The following is a 20655-nucleotide window of genomic DNA, read 5'->3' on the forward strand; positions in this document are numbered from 1 at the left end:
CGGGTACATAAAATTGGGTCACTTTGGGTCCAATTGGGTCAATTTTAAAAGAGGGAAGTATGTTTACTGGTCAATTTGGGTTTAGAAGTAAAAAGGAATGGGTGGAACGGGTTACTGGGATCAGAAGAAATAAGACACTGGTTAGAAGAGTTTACTGTTCTAAGGTTTTTTCTTAGAGCTGTAGGTCCCTTCTCGGAGGATGACGAACCTAAACCTTGTTATACAAACCAACTAGCGAGTGCGGAATCCAAGCTAGCAAGCAAACCGGAATTAAGCAAGTATAAACACAAACACACAAAGATTCACCGATTAACACCACTGTATTAATACGTATGAAAGGTTTCGGTTACAAGCACTATGTTCACAAATCTGTTCTGCGAACTCTCAAGTGTGTGTGTGTTTTCGGACAGAATGCTCTCAAGAACTCTCTCTTTCTGTCTGTGTGCTTCTGCCTTCTAACATACACTGCATGGGTCTATATATACCCAGCTCTGATGTCTGGTCCGAAGGATCCGATAGATGATCGATGACAAAGCTGTCGAAGGATCTACAAATACTTCGAAGGATTGCATATCCTTCGAAGTCTAACATTATCCTTCGTAGCCTATCTTTCGATGTCATCGAAGGATCTACAATATCCTTCGATTAGCTATCCTTCGACACAGAACATCTTACAACCTTTTACCAACTGTTGTCCAAGTCAAACCGGAGGATGGTTGAGTTGGTCAACTTACAACAATAACAAGGACATCGTTTACATCGTGACCGAATACAGACAAAGTACAGACACAAGTGCACCAACAAACTTCCCCTTGGCTGTAGCTTTGTCTTTATCTTCTATAGTTGTAGACTCGTCTCGAACTTCGATAGTCTTTGGTCTTCGAGTTCTCAAGACTCTGATGTCCTTTCAAGTCTTCAAAGTCGGAGGATCTTCAAAGTCTTCACGTATTGAAAGCAGAGAGTGTATCAACAAACTACCCGTATCATGTAGGAAGTGTGTTGACAAACTCCCCCTTAACATAAGCTCCCCCTTGAGTTATGCTCGTGAAAAACTTGATCTTTATGAAGTGAGATCCTTGTAGTGTTGATGATGGTCAGCGGCAACTCGATCAACTTCATCTTTTGAGTGCCTTCACGTCGTGTCTTCATTCCGAAGCTTTGTCATCGACCATGTTCTCCTAGCCTTTAGAATCTGCACATGCAAGAAATCTAAACGCGTAATGAGAACAACTGCTTGGAATATAGTTAGCATAAACAAATGACACACGTATGACCATGTCACAATCAAACACCGTCCGACAGTTTGAAAGTTTTACAAATTTATCAATTTTAGTTTTCAACTTTCAAACACTTGCAAATTTTGACCGTTTATGAAGATTTAGTCAATTCGGTTTTCAGTCAGGTTTCAGGTAACGAAGACTAGAGTTCCAACATCGTACGATCGAAAATAAAGCAGAAATAAAATCTTTTTGGTATTTTTGAATTTTTCAAATGTAAAGACTGAAAGCAGTAAATAAATAAAGACTGAAAGCAGTAAATAAAAATATACAGACATTCTTTTTGCGAGTTTCGAGGGTAAGAGAATCATAACAGTGTACGGTCACGCCAAAACGCTCCTGTTGTTCAGTTAGTTAACATTAAGATAAGCATCCTATAACAATTATCGGTATTGTTGTCCACTTAAGCTCAACTTATCAGATGTAATCATGACGAGAGGATACGTTAATGTATGATTTATACTTACCGACCGGTGTTCATCCACATCACGACACATTCCCGTATCAAGGTATGCACGAGAGTTCATCTTACCGGTGAGTATACCGATTATCATCTGTTTGACCGTATATGATGTGAGATTCTCACTTATTTTGATTTGAAAACAAGCCCTATGTGATATAATCACTTATTGATGAGGAACTTGATTTTCGTATGCATGAGGGCACAGGTGCAAGTCCGTGAACAGGTCAGTACTTCCGTACAGCAGAGAGACGAACTTGACACCCGGATAAATGTGATATTTTATCACTTATTTGATTTGGACATGTGATTGTTTATCACTTATTGAGGTCGAATGCAGTATGTAATATGTACACGTATGTATGGTATCATGGAAGATCTAGACTTGCGCCCCCGTTATTTTTCGGTAAAAGATACAACCATGATACCCAGATGATAAGCAGCATAAAGACCGAATATCACAGAACCTCGGCAATCTATCAAACGAAATTTCGGTACTAAGACCATATGCCAATGAATGGTTCCCACCTGGTCTTCAGTCGATTTAAGATTTATATCACCCTGCACACTTTAAAGTGATTGTGAGCCTACCGATACATCTTATATAGAGCTGCTTATCGTTTTTCATTTAAGGTTTAAAGAGGTTTGGATAGACCACTGATGTACTATCATTTTCTCTTTTGCTCGCCAGGAAACTCATTTTTGATTTTCTATTGTTTTTGTGTTTTTGAAATTTTTTTCGATGTTTTTGGATTTTCAGATTTTTGGATTTACTCCCCCTAAAATCAATAAACTAAGATAAATTTAAAACACAAAGGTATTTACAAAAATGATTTTCCGATGTTGGTTTTACTCTTGCTTGACCTTAATGCCATTTACCAATAATAAGAAGTCAAATCTAGATTTGTCAAATGCTTTGGTAAATAAGTCGGCACGTTGGTCATCGGTATGGACCTTAACAACATCGATTAGCCTTTTCTCAAAGCAATCACGTATGAAGTGATATTTGATTTCGATGTGTTTGGTCTTTGAGTGCTGCACAGGATTTCTAGTGATATCTAAAGCAGCAGAATTATCAACGTAAATAGGAGTAGTTAGGAATTCAAAACCGTAGTCCCGCATTTGTTGTTGGATCCAAAGAACTTGGGAGCAACAACTTGAGGCAGCAATGTATTCAGCTTCGCATGTTGATGTAGAAACGCACGTCTGCTTCTTGCACTGCCATGTGACTAGGCGATTTCCTAAAAACTGACATCCAGCCGTTGTGGATTTGCCGTCGATTTTGCATCCGCCAAAATCAGAATCACTGAAAGCTACCAATTCAAAGTTATTATCCCTAGGGTACCATAGACCGGTGTCAGGGTACGCCTTCAAATAACGAAAAATCCTTTTTACAGCTGCAAGATGTGAGGCCTTCGGGTTAACTTGATATCTGGCAAGCAGGCACGTTGGGTACATTATGTCTGGCCTTGATGCTGTGAGGTACATAAGAGATCCGATCATTGCGCGATAGTTTGAGGGGCTAACAGCTTCACCCTTCAAGTCTGGAGTAATTCCGTGATTAGTTGGCAATGGGGTACCAATGGGCGTTGCATCAGACATCTGGAACCGGCTCAAGATGTCACCAACATATTTAGTCTGATGGATGAATATCCCAGACTCTGTTTGTTGTACTTGTAGGCCCAAGAAGAAGGTCATTTCCCCCATAGCACTCATCTCGAATTTATCCTGCATTATCCGCTCGAAATTCCTACACAAAACATCATTAGTAGAACCAAAAATAATATCATCAACGTATACCTGTACCAGAAGAAGATCTCCATCTTGTTCTTTGATGAAAAGAGTACAGTCGATAAGACCTCTACGAAAACCGTTCTCCAGCAGATAGTGTGATAAGGTTGCATACCAAGCTTGCGGTGCTTGATGTAGACCATAGAGAGCTTTGTTGAGCAACCAAACCCGATCGGGATGGATAGGATCTTCAAAACCTGGAGGCTGTTCGACGTATACCTCTTCTTCAACCACACCATGTAAGAATGCACTTTTCACGTCCATCTGATAAACCTTGAATCCTTTGAAGGATGCATAGGCTAGAAAGATTCGAATTGCTTCGAGACGTGCCACTGGTGCATACACTTCGTTGTAGTCGATCCCTTCAATCTGACGAAAACCTTGAACGACTAAACGTGCTTTGTTTCGGATAACAACTCTGCGGTCATCCTTTTTGCATTTAAACACCCAACGGGTACCAATCTTCTTGTATCCAGCAGGTTTCTCTACGAGTTTCCAGACACCCAGCTTCTGGAATTGTTGCAGTTCTTCCTGCATTGCTTCAACCCAAGCGTTGTCTTTCAAGGCTTCTTTCCACGTTCTTGGTTCTTCCTGTGAGACATAACACGCGAAGGACCAATTGTTTTGTTGCCCGGATTCTCGAATAGCTGCATACAAGCCTGCATTGTTGTTGTTTCGCAACATGTTTCTTGTTTGAACGCCACTTTGCACATTTCCAATGATGTTTTGTTGAGGATGGGTATTATGAATCCTTGTTTCTGGATTATCTGGAACTGGAATATTTATACCCAGGTTGTTGAGATTGAGATCAACAACCAAATCAAGGCCCGGAATTGACGAAGAGGATGATGCAGTAGCCTCAGCTGTTCTATGGGCATCCACTGGAGGAGTACCCTCTAAAGTACCATGAACTGCTGTTGTTGGGACTTCTTGATCTGCATCTAGAAATTCATCATCCTCTGAAGATTCGTTCAATTCGTTTGCATCATAAAAATCCTCATTGTTGAGAGTATTATTGTTCACCGAAGAAGATGGTTCTTGATTAACAAGAATTGGACGAACCACCGGTGAAACTGTTGCATTGTCACTCTCGAAAAACATCCTAGCCGCAGCATTTTCTTCAACGGCTTCAGCATTGATCGAATTGAAGAAGTCATCGTACTGAAACATCCAAGGTTGACCCGGATTTTTGACTGGCAAGGTGTGCCTTTGTACTCTGACCTCAGACCATTCCTCGACCCTTTTAGTCTCTAGATTCCAGACTCGTAAGTTAGGGGTGGCATACCCAAGAAAGTATCCATCAATTGCTTTTGCCCCAAACTTTCCATTAGGATCGATGATTGTGCATGGAGCTCCAAACGGTTCTAGATAAGACAAATCTGGTTTCCGTTTTTGAAGAAGCTCAAAGCAGGTCTTGTTGTGCCTTTTGACTGTAAGGACTCGGTTCAATGTGTAACATGCAGAGGCCACAGCTTCAGTCCAGAATGGAATGGGTAGCTGTGACTCTACCAACATTGTCCTAGCAGTCTCGATCAATGTGCGGTTCTTACGTTCAGCGACGCCATTCTGTTGAGGAGTATAAGCTGCACTAAACTCATGAAGAATACCTTTTGAAGTGCAAAACTACGTCATGGAATGATTTTTAAATTCAGTACCATTGTCGCTACGTATCCGCCTAACCTTCAACTTATACAAATTCTCAATCTAAATGATCAAGTTTTTGATAATGCCAAAGGTTTCACTCTTGTGTGCCATGAACGCCACCCAAGAAAATCTCGAATAATCATCAGTTATCACGAGGCAGTATTGATCACCCCGAATACTCTTGTGCTTGACAGGACCGAACAAATCCATGTGCAAGCGTTCAAGAGGAACTGCCACCGTGTTGATCTTCTTTGTAGGGTGCTTTTTCTTTGTTTGCTTTCCTTTCTGGCACGAAACACAGACGTCTTGAAGATGGAAATTTTTGAGGGGAACACCATTCACCAATTCATTTGAAACCAAATGATTCATTTTGCGTAAGTGAATGTGACCCATTCGTCTGTGCCAAGAGATAGTGTCTTTTTCTGTGGCTTTGGAAACGAAACAAGTTGCTTGTGCAGACGTAGTAATAGCTTGGCTCATGTCAAGGACGTACAAATCATTTATCCTTGGAGCCGACAAGAGAATCCATTCTTTTGGAATTTTGAAGCCCGGCTTCAGCACATAACATCCATTAGCATCAAAGTGTACTGAGAACTGCTTGTCACAGATTTGAGAAACACTAAGAAGATTGTGATCAAGTTGTTGCACAAAGTTGATCTTGTCAAAGCTGACAATCCCGTTGGATATCATTCCTTCACCCGTAATATATCCACCTTTATCTCCAGCAAAAGCAACATAACCTCCTCTAATAGATTTGACGTCGTAGAGAAGCTTCATGTCGCCTGTCATGTGCCTGGATGCCCCACTATCAACAATCCAATGACTACTGACAGTTCCTCCTGGAACACCCTGCACATGAACTCAAATGAATTAGTTGGAGATGGGGACCCAAGCCATTGTGGTCTTGGGTCTTCCATTTTCATCAATGACAATAACTTCTTGTCTTTGATGGTTGGTGAATTGTGATGGTCCCCCTGATTCAGTAACCGATTTAGGTTTCCAGGTCTGTTTTGTTTTACCAGTGTCTTTCTTTAAAATTTTAACTTCTTGATTGTTTGAAGTTTTGAAATTTTCTGGTTTTACAGCAACAGATTGTTTTTGAACCACATCGGTTTTAATTGCTTTTTCAATCTTCTTGACCTGTTGGCGTTTCTGTTTCTTTTCCCTTTCTTTTGCAAGGCGGGGATCTTGTTTTACAGAAACAGATCGCTTATGGTCATTGTGGTCACGGGGAACATCAACCTTTTCTTTTTGCTTATGAAGATATGGACAATTTCGAATAATATGTCCAATTGTTCTACATTCAAAACATGATTTTCGTTCTACAAACCCCGAAGTATCATGTGATCGCTTAGCCGATGATGTTGAACCTTGTGAACCCGAGGTACTAGGGTGTGAGCTGTTTTGTTCATTTCTTTTCAAAACAGTAGCTTTCTTGACAAAATCTAAGTTAGATTTATTTTCAAACGTTTCAATTTTGTCCGTTCCCGTCGATTTCACAAAGTTTACATTCTTGTTTTTCTTCTGATTCGGCTTCTTTTGAGTTTGAGCCGGTGATTTTCTTTTGGTCTTGGTGTGATTTTGCTGTTTTGGCACTGTCGGTAATTTCTTGTTGCCAAATTGTTTTCGAATTTCAGCTTTTGGAATAGGAGGACACTGTGTAACTGTAACACGTGGTCCTGACTTTCCCAAAAATTTACTTGTCGAATTTTCAAAGACTTTACAGATTAAGGATTGATTAACATTCTTAATGGGAAAATCTTTGTCTGAGTAAATTTTATCATCACCAACTAGAGTGTACAGCAAATTCACATTCTCCGGCTCTTCTGCAGATGAGGACTCAGTTGCAACAGTCTTAGCCGGTTTTACAGGGGGATCACATAGAATGTGATTCTCGAGAGGTATGTCCTCATTTTTGGCTACCGCATCAGACTTTGCTGGGACAGTATCATCAGATTCATCATCAGAAGAATCAGCATCCTCAATCACAACTGGAGGATCTTGATTCTGTTCAGCACTTACAAATGTATCTGCTGACACATCTGAATCTGAGGATACTTCCTTTTGGTATCCGAGTCCTGCAGCAAACTCCTTAACATCTAGAGGCACAGAAGGTTCAAATAACACTCTGTCCTCCTCATCTGGCATGGCATCATAATTGTGTCTCACAGGAGGTGGACATTTCTTATATCCCAAGCACGTCATGTCCCTTTTCTCCTTTTGGACATCAATGATGTGATCCAACACATAGCTAGAACTCAAATAGCTATCCAGCTTGAGTTGGATTGCCTCACTTTCCGTTTTTACACAGACCATTTCTTTTTGCATTGTCTCAAGACGAGAGATATACAAATTAATGTCCGTTTGTTTTCTGGAAACCATTTTAGTCAATTCAGTTTTATCTTTCTTTAATGTCTCAATCATTGACTTAAATTCTTTTTCATGCTTTTCATAAAACATATTGGCTTCTGTGCATTTGGAAAGGTCCACAGTCAATTTCTGATTGTGAAGAAAAGTCACATCATACTTTTCTTGCAAAGCGTCATGCTTACTTTGCAAGTCACTCAAATTCTCATTCACAGTAGTATGTTCGTCTTGCAAGTCAAACAAACTAGCTTGTAAAGCATCATGTTTGCCTTGCAACTCAGACATACTTTTCTCCGTATCAGCACATCTAGCATGCAACCTAGCACACTCATCACAATTAACAGCAGTGGGTTCATTGACACATACCTGACTTGATGAACCGTCGACATTAGCCATAAAGGCTGAATGGAGAGAAGACGAAGTATAAGCAGCTTGATCCACCAGAATAGATCTTCTTTGAGTTTCTGCTGCAGCTTCTCCCAAGAGTTCATCAATATCTGCATCGATTGCTGCATTCGATGTCTCACCCACATGATCATCACCATAATTGGATGATTCTTCATCAACACTTCTGCTGTACCCAGAAGAGTCTTCATCTTCAGACGATTCACCACCACTGGCAGAAGATTCTCCACCACTGGTGTGAACTAGCTTCTTCACAACTTGAGCAAAACATGCTGTTCCATCGGGAGCATCACCACCCAACTGGATTGACCAGTCACAACCTTCATCCACCTGAACCGCAAGTGCCCGGTTGGTTTGGTTGTTGACGGGTACCATTGTACGATCATTGTTTCTGTTCTGCTGGTTGCCTTGGTTTCTGAAGGGGTTTTGATTCCCGTGCTGTGCTGGCTTTGTACATTCCCGTTTAAAGTGACCCCGTTCACCACAGTTGAAGCACTTTACAGCCTGCTTATCGAACCCATACTTGGTGTCTCGCTTACTTTCCAAGCTGGTTCTGCCAGTACTTTCCATCCAATCTTTTGCTCTTCTCACAGCACTAGCAAAGGCCCACTTGATGTCCATCAAGTCCATCTCTTCTTTATCAATCTGCCTGTAATCTTCTTGTGTCAGATTAATGTTGCCAATCTGACCTTCTATTAACCCACAGTACGCGCTCACTACAGTGTTAAGCAGCTCCATGTGTTCCTTAGCTACTTCTACACTGATTTTAGAGAAGCTTGACGTGTCGAGTTGTACGGTACCTGACTTTGATTGTTGACCAGCAGATGATGTTCCTCCATAACATGCACGTTGTTGTTGAGCAGGAGGAGGAGGTGGTTGTATTGGATTTCCGTACATATCTGTGGTGGGAGGTGGCTTAACAGGAACTTGCACAGGGTTGCCATACATATCCGTGCTAGTAACAAACGCCGTTTGAAGTGGAGCATGTGGACCGGTTCTTGCAGACGAAGAATTGGAAGTTCCACAATACATCTCTGGATTTTGCGCCACTGGAACTCTTTTTGCCTTTAATGTTTCCTCCTGATCCTTGTTTTCCAAAAGCTTCACGAAGTCGTTGATATTAGTGGTTCTCAACACTCCGTTGTACTTCAGGATTTCCAAGAAACTACTCCATTGAGGAGGCAAAGCATCAGCAAACTTCTTCACCACTTCAGCTTGAGTTGTCGTTACACCATAATTGTCCAATTCCGTAAGCAAATGATAAAACTGGCTTGTCATATCTCCCAAGGACTCCTTATCCATACAAGTGAAACCATCAAATTCTTTCTTGAGAAGATCATGACGCATTTGACGTGTTGCTGCATTTCCTACTCCTCTGGTTTTCAATCCGTCCCACAACTTCTTTGTTGTCTTGAAGCTGACAAACTGGTGGTAGATATCCCTGCTTAATGCCTGAGTGAGAATGGCGTATGCCTTCTTTTCCAGATCATAGGTTTTCTTTTTATCTTCTGGAAGATCGGCAAACGTAGCAGTATCTGACGCAGCAACCTCTATGGCTTGATCGAAATCTGTAGTGAAACGTATCCACAATTCGGTATTTTGACCAAGAACATATGTTTTAAATCTCTCAACCCATCCTGAATATTCATTCAAATGCATCAACTTTGGAGGTCGATTCAAACTTCCTGTTTCGCTTTCGCTTAATAAGATACTTTGAATGCTCGGAGTTTGATTCGATACCAATGCCCATTGATTTCCCTGAGAAGATGTCGATACCGGAGACTCGGCCCATGAAGGAGATGACCTTGTATTCGTGTATTTTCCATCGTCTGGAGCCGGTGTACCCCACCATGAGGGAGTGACACCTGAACTTGTATATTTACCACTATCTGGAGCCGGATTCCACCAATTCGGATTCATGATTGATAAGCAAAATAAATGCTAAGTGAATATTCCGAAAGATCACACAGCCGAAGGATCCTGTTCGAAAGATCTAAAATCACAGAAACTTGTTAACAACAAACAGACCACAATCGAAAGATCAAATCTTGTTCGAAGGATCAACAGTGCTCGAAAGATCACTGTTGTATCTCGAACAATGATTTCGAAAGATTCACAAGCTCGAAGGATTCACTATTTGAAAGATCCTTATCTTTCGAGTATATATCCTTATCTTTCGATGAACTGTCTTTCGAATAGATTCCCTGGTCGAAAGATATGTTTCAGACTCCGAAGGATGGGTCGAAAGATGATGATCTGTCGATCCTTCCTTGATCGAAAGATGGTCTTTCGATGTCGAAAGATATCTTTCGAGCGACTCTGACACACTGACACTGATGTGAAAGGTTGGTGAAAAGGTGATGTGATAGGTAAGGTCAACTTTCGGCAAAAGGGTATGGCAGACTGTACTTTCTTACCAACCCAAAATTTTCAAACAAAACTTACCCAAAATGGACAACAACCAGTCACCGGAATAATGACCGGAGAAATGGCCGGAAATTACCAAGTCACTTAAAAACAAGTTTTCAAGTTACCCAACCCAACCTAGAACACTCCCGAAGGTTTAGAACTCGTTTTTCAGTTTAAAAGTGCAATAAAAACTCCAAAAACGGGTGCAAAACCAAATGTCCAAACACACCAAGAACTTGAATAAAACCCGGTTTTAAACAAGGTAAAGAGCCTTAGCTCAGATACCACTTGTAGGTCCCTTCTCGGAGGATGACGAACCTAAACATTGTTATACAAACCAACTAGCGAGTGCGGAATCCAAGCTAGCAAGCAAACCGGAATTAAGCAAGTATAAACACAAACACACAAAGATTCACCGATTAACACCACTGTATTAATACGTATGAAAGGTTTCGGTTACAAGCACTATGTTCACAAATCTGTTCTGCGAACTCTCAAGTGTGTGTGTGTTTTCGGACAGAATGCTCTCAAGAACTCTCTCTTTCTGTCTGTGTGCTTCTGCCTTCTAACATACACTGCATGGGTATATATATACCCAGCATCTGATGTCTGGTCCGAAGGATCCGATAGATGATCGAAAGATCATCTATCGATGACAAAGCTGTCGAAGGATCTACAAATACTTCGAAGGATTGCATATCCTTCGAAGTCTAACATTATCCTTCGTAGCCTATCTTTCGATGTCATCGAAGGATCTACAATATCCTTCGATTAGCTATCCTTCGACACAGAACATCTTACAACCTTTTACCAACTGTTGTCCAAGTCAAACCGGAGGATGGTTGACTTGGTCAACTTACAACAATGTTGATGCAGATTTTGTGTCCGATGCTTGTCGAATAGATTAGTTATTATTTTACGCTGAATTTGTAATAGTTAGTGAAACGGTCTATCGAACGTGTATAGACCCGCTCGTTTGAAGTGGTCAAACGAGAGGGTTATTCGTTTGACCGTGTGTGGTTGCAAGACAAATTATGGTTGTTTAATGTTGGTGTCGAAGGATAAGGCATCGAAGGATTGTGTATCCTTCGATGAGCTCGAAAGATATCCATCGAAGGTTGAAGATGGACCTCGAAGGATATGGCATCCTTCGAGGTATGTGTGTATCTTTCGAAAGCTGGATGGTCGACAGATGATCTATCGACCAGTCAGTTTAATCCTTCGACCATACAACCTGTGTTTGGTATAAATACCAACACTTTGTCATTTGCAACACAAGAGTGAGAGCACAAGTGTGTGCAAGAGAGTGATAGGAGGTTTGAGACCTCACCGGGAGAAATCACCACTTGATTTTTCCCTGGATGTATACTTCTTTGGTATTGGTTCGGTTATCATGTAATCGGGTCGACTTGTAATGTTTACTACCGGATTAATACAAAGTTTGTTTGTTTATCATCTCTTATCTCTTCCATCTTTGAACATAAACATGAAAATCACGGAATCGATCCCGAAACACGGACCTACAATTGGTATCAGAGCCATGGTGCCCGATTTAGTAAAACTAACCGTTTACTAAGTCACATGTGCTCTAGATCTGTGATTTTTGTGGGTTTTTGTTCAAGATGTAAAAATGGTGAAAATGAGAAAAACTCAGATCTGGACCCGAATATTCAGATCTGTGACAAAACAAGTGTTGGGTTTTATGTTTTTCTCCTAAATCTTCAAGTTTTCTTCATCAAAAATCGTGTACAAGTGTTTTCGTCAAATCTGCAGATCTAAACAGTCACCGTGTTCTTGTTGTGTTCATAATGTTCTTCACATCTTCATATTTTGAAAGATGTGAAGAACTTCGAAAGATCAGGTGTCTGTTTCGAAAGGTCAGCTATTCTTGAAAGGTCAACCCAACTGGTTTCGAAGGGTCAGACCATTCAATTCGAAAGATCAACTTCCACCCACAAAAACTTTGAAAGGTCAAAATAGCTCCTCGAAGGGTCAACCCAATTTTTTTCTTTCTCGAAGGGTCATCTTACAGTTAAGCAACTTCGAAAGGTTATCAGTTATCTCGAAGGGTCATACCATCTGTTTCGAAGGATCATGGAGACCAAACAGAATCGAATGAAAACAAAAACGAAAGGTCATCTTAATGATTTTCGAAAGGTCTCCTTTTCATTTCGAAGGATCATCAAACCCAACTGACTTCGTAAGATCATCCTCAGATCTCGAAGGATGTTGTTTGGGGCTCGAAAGATCATAGAGATCGTGAAAGATGATAGTGCTGCTGTTGCTTGTATCGAAGAAAAGGTTCAGGAGAGAGAAGGAAAGGATGTCGGCTGGTTGAATAAAGTTGCAGTAGGGTTGTTTATGTTGGACTTGTTTGGTGTTTCGGGCCACACATCTTATGAATAGGCCCAACAAATGTTTTTTTGTGGGTCTCATTCCTATGTAAGAATTAGTCCATCTAATTAACAGTGGGCCACGATGGAGCAGACATGTACAAATCAACTGTGTCTTATTAGATTCACATGGATTAACTGCTTGCTTAAGCTACAAGAATTTTGTGCACCCATTAGTTGTAGTTTGACTAGTCTTTGGGGCACACATATTTTATCAAAAAAAAAAATTAATAATAATAAATAAAAAAAAAACATAATAATAATAATCCATGGATCTAAATAATGGCTACATTGATCAGATGAGACATGGAGTCGTGGACCCATCTCTATTCGCAAGTTGAAAAGTGGGGCCGGGTGTTCGCTAAGATGATTTGAACCGTGCTTCTATTTTTCAACGCCAAATTTGTACGGATTTGGGAGCGCACGGGATGATGCAGCATGATGAAAACAAGAGATGATGAAAACTTGATGTTTAAAAAATTGTGGGGTAGTCACGGTTACCGATGCAATGGCAAAAATGGTAACGCGACTATTATGGGCCAAAAACAACACGATATGTTCGCTTCCGCGCATCAGTATTTATTTATGATTGTTACCGGTTATTCGGAAATGTTCGAAAGGATTTTGTTTATTGTCATATTCTCGCATTTGAAGACGAACGTATGAACCTGGAACGTCTATACCGGTCCTAACGAGTTCACAAAGTCTTCGGTCTTTGGGGGGATACAAGTCAGATCCTACGGGGTACCAGGGGACGTTCTTATTCAACTAGATTATGCAAAGAAGAAAGTCATGTTCGTGAATTTTCGGAACCGAGAACATTCAATGAAGATTGATGACAGTTCCGCTCAGTGGAGGGAATTGGTGAACATTTGACGACAGTTTCTTTGAAGTGGAAAGAATCTGTTAAGGTTTAGAGATCTTACCAAAGAAATGGGGGGATAAACATTTTCATTTGTTGAATTTCTTCGGTAAAATTCTAAACGCAATCACAGGTGGTAGAGTTTGTGATTTTCTGGTGAGACAGGGGGGTTCTGCGTGGAATGTTTTGCACAGACGCTTGAAGATCAAGACTTGATGCAGTTGTTAAAGAATGGAACCCTTATCAAATGCCGGTTGGAGTATTGGAAGATCAGCGGAAGATCGGTCAATTGAGTCCTTTGAGGAAATTGCACAACACTCAACACGGATGCGCGTACTCTGAGGGGGAAATATTATACAATGAGCATCAAGATACTACTTACCTGGATCATCGGTCAAGGGGGAATTTGTCAACACAGAGAAGATGAATACTTGACTGAAGATTGATTGCAGTTGCATTTTCAGCATTCGACAGCAACGGACAAGGGGGAATTTGTTGATGCAGATTTTGTGTCCGATGCTTGTCGAATAGATTAGTTATTATTTTACGCTGAATTTGTAATAGTTAGTGAAACGGTCTATCGAACGTGTATAGACCCGCTCGTTTGAAGTGGTCAAACGAGAGGGTTATTCGTTTGACCGTGTGTGGTTGCAAGACAAATTATGGTTGTTTAATGTTGGTGTCGAAGGATAAGGCATCGAAGGATTGTGTATCCTTCGATGAGCTCGAAAGATATCCATCGAAGGTTGAAGATGGACCTCGAAGGATATGGCATCCTTCGAGGTATGTGTGTATCTTTCCAAAGCTGGATGGTCGACAGATGATCTATCGACCAGTCAGTTTAATCCTTCGACCATACAACCTGTGTTTGGTATAAATACCAACACTTTGTCATTTGCAACACAAGAGTGAGAGCACAAGTGTGTGCAAGAGAGTGATAGGAGGTTTCACCGGGAGAAATCACCACTTGATTTCTCCCTGGATGTATACTTCTTTGGTATTGGTTCGGTTATCATGTAATCGGGTCGACTTGTAATGTTTACTACCGGATTAATACAAAGTTTGTTTGTTTATCATCTCTTATCTCTTCCATCTTTGAACATAAACATGAAAATCACGGAATCGATCCCGAAACACGGACCTACAAACAATAACAAGGACATCGTTTACATCGTGACCGAATACAGACAAAGTACAGACACAAGTGCACCAACAAGAGCTCTTTGAAACCCTCTCCGCAACACCATGGGATAAATCATCTTCTTCTTCTTCGTTTCTCGTTTCCTCCATTGCTCGATTTCGATCATCTTCTTTTCCTTCCTTACAGGTAGGTAGTAGACCAGCCCCTCAAGATATGTGCATTTGCGATTAAATGTTTGAATTCTCTCTTTTCTTTTTGTTCTTTTAATTAAATTTATAAAATTTTGAATTTTAAGTGCATCGAGGTGATATTACAGTATTACATCATCAAATCTTTTTATGTTCTTCCATTTTTAATTTTCCTATGTGAATCAATATAAATTTCTTGTTTATGTTGTGTACTAGTAGGGTGCCCGCGCGATGCGGCGGGGATTGGGTGAAAAGAAGTTACCTTAGCTAAAAATGTTGACCTGAGTCGAAGTACTCAAGAAAAACAACACACTGTTTTCAAAATAATTGTCTTAGAATGTTATGAAAAAATAATTAGACACAACAACATATTCATAAAACTAATATCATAGGAAAAACAAATTGTTAGATAATTAAATAGATTAATTGTAAGATAATTAAATAGATTAAAACGTATATTATAAAAATTGAAATTGGATATTGATTTAGTTAAAAATAAAAATTTAGAGTAAACTGCCATTTTGGTCTCTATGGTTTAGTCACTTTTGCCACTTTAGTCCAAAACTTAAACCTTTTGCATCTGGGTCCCTGTTGTTTCAGTTTTATTGCCATTTTGGTCCAAAAATGAAATCAGGTGATATTTGTCTTATAAAAATATAAAATCCTGCTATTTTGTCCTTTTACTCAGAGGCAAAATGGTCATTTCTTTTTTATAAATAAATACCAGATTTTATAAGACAAATATAACCTGATTTGCCCCTGAGAAAAATAACAAAATTGTAGAATTTTATAAGACAAATATGAACTGATTTATTTTTAAACCAAAATGGCAATAAAACTGAAACCACAGGGACCCAGATGCAAAAAAATTGAGTTTTGCACTAAAGTAGCAAAAATTAATAAACCTCAGGGACCAAAATAGCAGTTTAATTAAATGTTGTTCATCTTGTTCATAATTGTTTTATAGCTTTTCATCCAAGGTCATGATTGTTTTATAGTTGAAAATATCAAATATGCTTTCTTTGGAGATGGAAATTTCTTGTAATCTTGGATTAAATTACTACAAATATCTAATGTTCAGAACCCTAACGCCATCTTCAATCTAGCTGAGCTGGTACTCCCAAATACTAATATTTAATTTTCATTCCAAAAGTTGAGAATCCCACATTGCTCACCTAACAAAATACAACGCTTTCACACCTCTAGTATATAAACCCAGCTCCTAAAGGCCCTTGGATCCGACAAATCTTATTAAAACCCCAGCAAAGCAAGGTATTTAAAAAAACATTACAGCTACCAAAATTATCTAGCAAAATAGCAACACCAACAAGAACAGAAAACAATTCACCAAATCAGCCTATGTTGAAAATGATGAACAATCTCTATCATTGCTTTGACTTCTTCTACCACATTCGGAAAGGACATCATTTCGCATACACCACAAACACCATAGAGCAGTGAAAATAATGGCATTGACACCATTTCTCTTTTTGGATCCTTGAGTGAATCCATGCAAAAGAAGCAGATCTCATAAGCTAAAAGCACAAATCGATCGAATCTTGCACCAAAGAGTGACAACCTGCCATAACGAAAAACACAAATCGATTTCAAATAGTAATGAATGAAATAAGTAAAAGTTAAGTGATCAGAACCTGTCAGGATTCAATGAGAATTTGTCAGTGGATCGACAAACCATTGAATTATATCGTCACTCAATGATCTTCTTTCTCATCTGATGTACCTGTTGTACAACTACCAAGTTCACATCAGAAGGAATTACAAAGTCCTTCCCGGGTCACCGGTTTATAATTTGAAACACACTGAGCTCCTTGATAGATGTGTTGACCAACTTAATATGCTGCAAATTGAGAGCCATATGTGGTAGTTGCTACACTAATATACACAAATGCAAACAAATATTACATTTTAAGAACCTACATCACAAGTATAACGTATGGTTGGAATCCGTTGGATCAAATTGAAAACAGATTTGACTAAAACAATGGTGAGCAAAACATATATTTTCTTTTTCGTGATTTAATTGTGTAAATACTGCTATAAACCATCAAACACACATAGAGGGGGCCACAGAAACAAGACATATGGAAAGAATTTCAGATGGATCTCTTGTATTATAGACGCATACCTGGACAAGTTCTTTAGGCAATCTAGAGGCTCCATGATTCCATTCTTTCAAGCCAATTCATAGAGCATCTAGTCAAAAGCAAAAAAAAAAAAAAAAAAAAAAAAAAAAAAAAAAAAAAAAAAACAAGAGTTACAAAAAGTAACTTCAGTGTGAATGTGATGATAAATCCTCTACTGACCTTTAGCAAATCAAGCAGAAGCTTTGGCCCGCTTGCAGAGTACTTCCATGAACATTACGGATAAACATTGCCAGAGCATCAATACCTGTCTCATCAATGAATTCTTGAGCCTGCAATTCATATGAAGTAAGATTAAATAAGCTCCTGTAGTAAAACACTACATTGAACCCTGACAAGAATATAAAAATACATAACTATGAAGCTAGTCATTTGTCGCATGTTTAAGCAATCTCACAAATAAAAAAAAACATCAAATTAGTCCATCTCCCCTTTGTGTGACTCTAAAAATAAATACAATACATATATATTTAGGCAATAAGTTCTTGTTATAGAAGAGTACCTTCAAAGTCGACACAACCCTAACAATGTGTGAAGCCAAGCCAACCTGCATCTTAGAGGAAGAAACCCAAACAGGAGATATTAACAACAATAAAGAAAACTAAACCCACTTTAAGCTTCGAAATCACCACTAAATTCATTTTATCCACACGCGAAAAGCAGAAACAAAAATTAAGCAAATTAAACCTTTAGTACAATGTAAGGAGAAACCATCGGCTGAGATTTCCCTGATGAATCATAGCACATTGGAGGTTTTAGGGTTTTGGGTGAACTAAAGTTGAAAAAAAAAACCCTAAATTTCCAGTAGATGGAGAGGTGGGGATGGTGATGAGGGAGCGAAAAGTGATTCTCCACCCATTTGGGTATCTATTAGAAAATATGATAAGAACCCTTCCATGTCAAACAGAGAAGGCGATGTGAAATCTTGCACCACAAACTCCTGCGATCAATGAAGAGTAACGAGAGAGGGTAAGGCAGATTGACATTCGATTATCTGAACTTGAGATAGAGAACCAAGAAAGAGAAGGGCGTGTTTGAATTTTGAATTGGGATTAGGGTTTTCAAAGACGTGTTTGAAGCGGGAGGATCCAACAAAGATAAGGGTGTGTTTGAATTTTGAATTGGGAATTTAGAAGTGTTTGAAACGTGAGGATTCAAAGCTATGTTTAAATTAAATTTTGATGTTTTAAGTAACTACTTGTACACTAACGCATTATATATTTTTATATTTTAATTCGTACGTCAATATTGATTAAGACAAATACCCAAACATCGACAAAAATGAGCATATCGATACCTTCTGATATTTGTATAACGTCATAGTTTAAAAGATATGAAAAGAATACATAAAAGAAATATAGTAGAGGGGAAAAGTGTAAGTAGAACCTAATTATCCATAATTTTGTTAAAATTAGGGATTTTATATGTAATAAGATGAGGGGCTAAAAGATAATTAGTGTTTAAAAGACCAATTTACCTTCATTTTAGAGATCTATTCATAAATTAAGAGGGAAAAAGTTCCTATTCTTTGTGTATCTTAAAATGCTCATCCCGCATACATTACAATATAGTATAGATTAGTTGTTATTTTCTTCTTTAATTACTTGTACATTAAAGCATTATCAACTTGTACCTTTGTAGGTCCAGTTTCGGGATCCAACCCGTGATTTTCGTGTTCATGTTCATAGATGGAAGAGATAAGAGAGGATAAACATAACAAACTTTGTATTAATCCGGTAGTAAACATTACAAGTCGGCCCGGTTACATGACAACCGAACTAATACCAAAGAAGTATACATCCGGGGAGAAACCAAGTGGTGATTTCTCCCGGTGAGGTCTCAGACCTCCATTCTCTCTCTAGCACACACTTGTGCTCTCACTCTTGTGTTGCAAATGACAAAGTGTTGGTATTTATACCAAAACAAACACTGCAGGTCGAAGGATCAGACTGACTGGTCGAAACATCATCCTTCGATCAGACAGTCTTCGAAAGATACTCACATACCTCGAATGATATCCTTCGATATCCTTCGAGGTCCATCCTACGATGGGTATCTTTCGAGCTCATCGAAGGATATTCATAATCCTTCGATGCCTTATCCTTCGACACCAATGACAACACAGCAACTTTGTCTAGCAACACACACACACAGTCAAACCAACAACCCTCTCGTTTGACCACTTCAAACGAGCGGGTCTATACACGTTCGCTTGACCGTTTCACTAACTATTACAAATTCAGCATAAAATAAAACTAATCTATTCGACAAGCATCGGACACAAAATCTGCATCAACAAATTCCCCCTTGTCCGTTGCTGTCGAATGCTGAAAATGCAATTGCAATCAATCTTCAGCCAAGTATTCATCTTCTCTGTGTAGACAAATTCCCCCTTGACCGATGATCCAGGTAAGTAGCATCCTGATGCTCATTGTATAAGATTTCCCCCTCAAAGTACGCGTATCCGTGTTGAGTGTTGTGCAATTTCCTCAAAAGGATCAATTGACCGATCTTCCGCTGATCTTCCAAAACTCCAACCGGCATATGATAAAGGTTCCATTCTTAAACAACTGCATCAAGTCTTGATCTTCAAGTGTCTGTGCAAAACATTCCACGCTGAACCGTTTGAATCACCAGAAGATCATAAACTCTACCACCTGAGATTGCGTTTAGAATTTTGCCGAAGAAATTCAACAAATGAAAAAATTTTTATCCCCCCATTTCTTTGGCAAAATCTCTAAACCTTAACAGATTCTTTCCACTTCAAAGAAACTGTCGTAAAATATTCACCAATTCCCTCCACCAAGCGGAACTGTTGTGTTTGGCCCATAATAGTCACGTTACCATGTTTGTCATTGCATCGGTAACCGTGACTACCCCACATTTTCAAACATCAAGTCTTCATCATCTCTTGTGTTCATCATGCTGCATCACCCCGCGTGTTCCCAAATCCCGTACGAATTTTGATGTTGAAACTTTGAAGCCCGGTATGAATAATCCTTGCGAACACCCGACCCGACTCCAAGTGAATTAAATGATTAACCCCAACACACTGTCTGAGTTCATAAAATTCCACAACATCTGGATCCTTCGAAACACCTGCATCAAACGAAAGATAAACACCAAGACAGCTTCGAAAGATGATCTTTCGAAGTCTTTCGAGCACATGTCACATATCTTTCGAGCATCTTTCGAGCACATGTCACATATCTTTCGAACACCTTTCGAAGTTGGACATGGCTGATCCTTCGTACACTTCAGAATTGATCCTTCGAAGTCTTTTTGATCCTTCGAAGAACTGATGATCTTTCGAGCACTCCTGTTCATCTTTCGAATCTCCTTGTTCGAAGGATGATCTTTCGAGATCGAAAGATATCTTTCGATGGTTCTGACACAAGGACAGAAAGTACGACAGGTTGGTGAAAAGTTGATGTGGTAGGTGACCAACTTTCGCACATTTCGAAGCATGAAAATTTGAATTTTGAATTTTGTTTCATCCTTCGAAAAACTGTTCAATCTTTCGAGGACAAACAGTTTTTGATGATGGAAACTTGAA

General features: G+C 39.3%; 1 long non-coding RNA gene and 1 other non-coding gene across 7 annotated transcripts; both read right to left on the reverse strand.

The window, feature by feature from the left end:
* Positions 1-16048: 16048 nt before the first annotated feature.
* Positions 16049-18195, reverse strand: LOC118485510. Of its 6 annotated transcripts, none has more exons than XR_004876447.1 (6): positions 17787-18195; positions 17602-17646; positions 17262-17371; positions 17084-17151; positions 16590-16830; positions 16049-16516 (listed from the first exon to the last, which is right to left on the reverse strand). It is a non-coding gene; the product is annotated as an uncharacterized LOC118485510 (long non-coding RNA). The 6 variants fall into 6 exon arrangements; XR_004876448.1 differs by having other exon boundaries at positions 16590-16678; positions 17787-18193; XR_004876445.1 differs by having other exon boundaries at positions 16049-16795; positions 17787-18193.
* LOC118486224 lies at positions 16579-16653 on the reverse strand. Its single transcript, XR_004878077.1, has one exon. It is a non-coding gene; the product is annotated as a small nucleolar RNA snoR14 (small nucleolar RNA).
* Positions 18196-20655: the final 2460 nt, after the last annotated feature.

This window comes from Helianthus annuus, chromosome 13 (assembly GCF_002127325.2).
Source record: "Helianthus annuus cultivar XRQ/B chromosome 13, HanXRQr2.0-SUNRISE, whole genome shotgun sequence".
Lineage (NCBI taxonomy): Eukaryota > Viridiplantae > Streptophyta > Magnoliopsida > Asterales > Asteraceae > Helianthus > Helianthus annuus.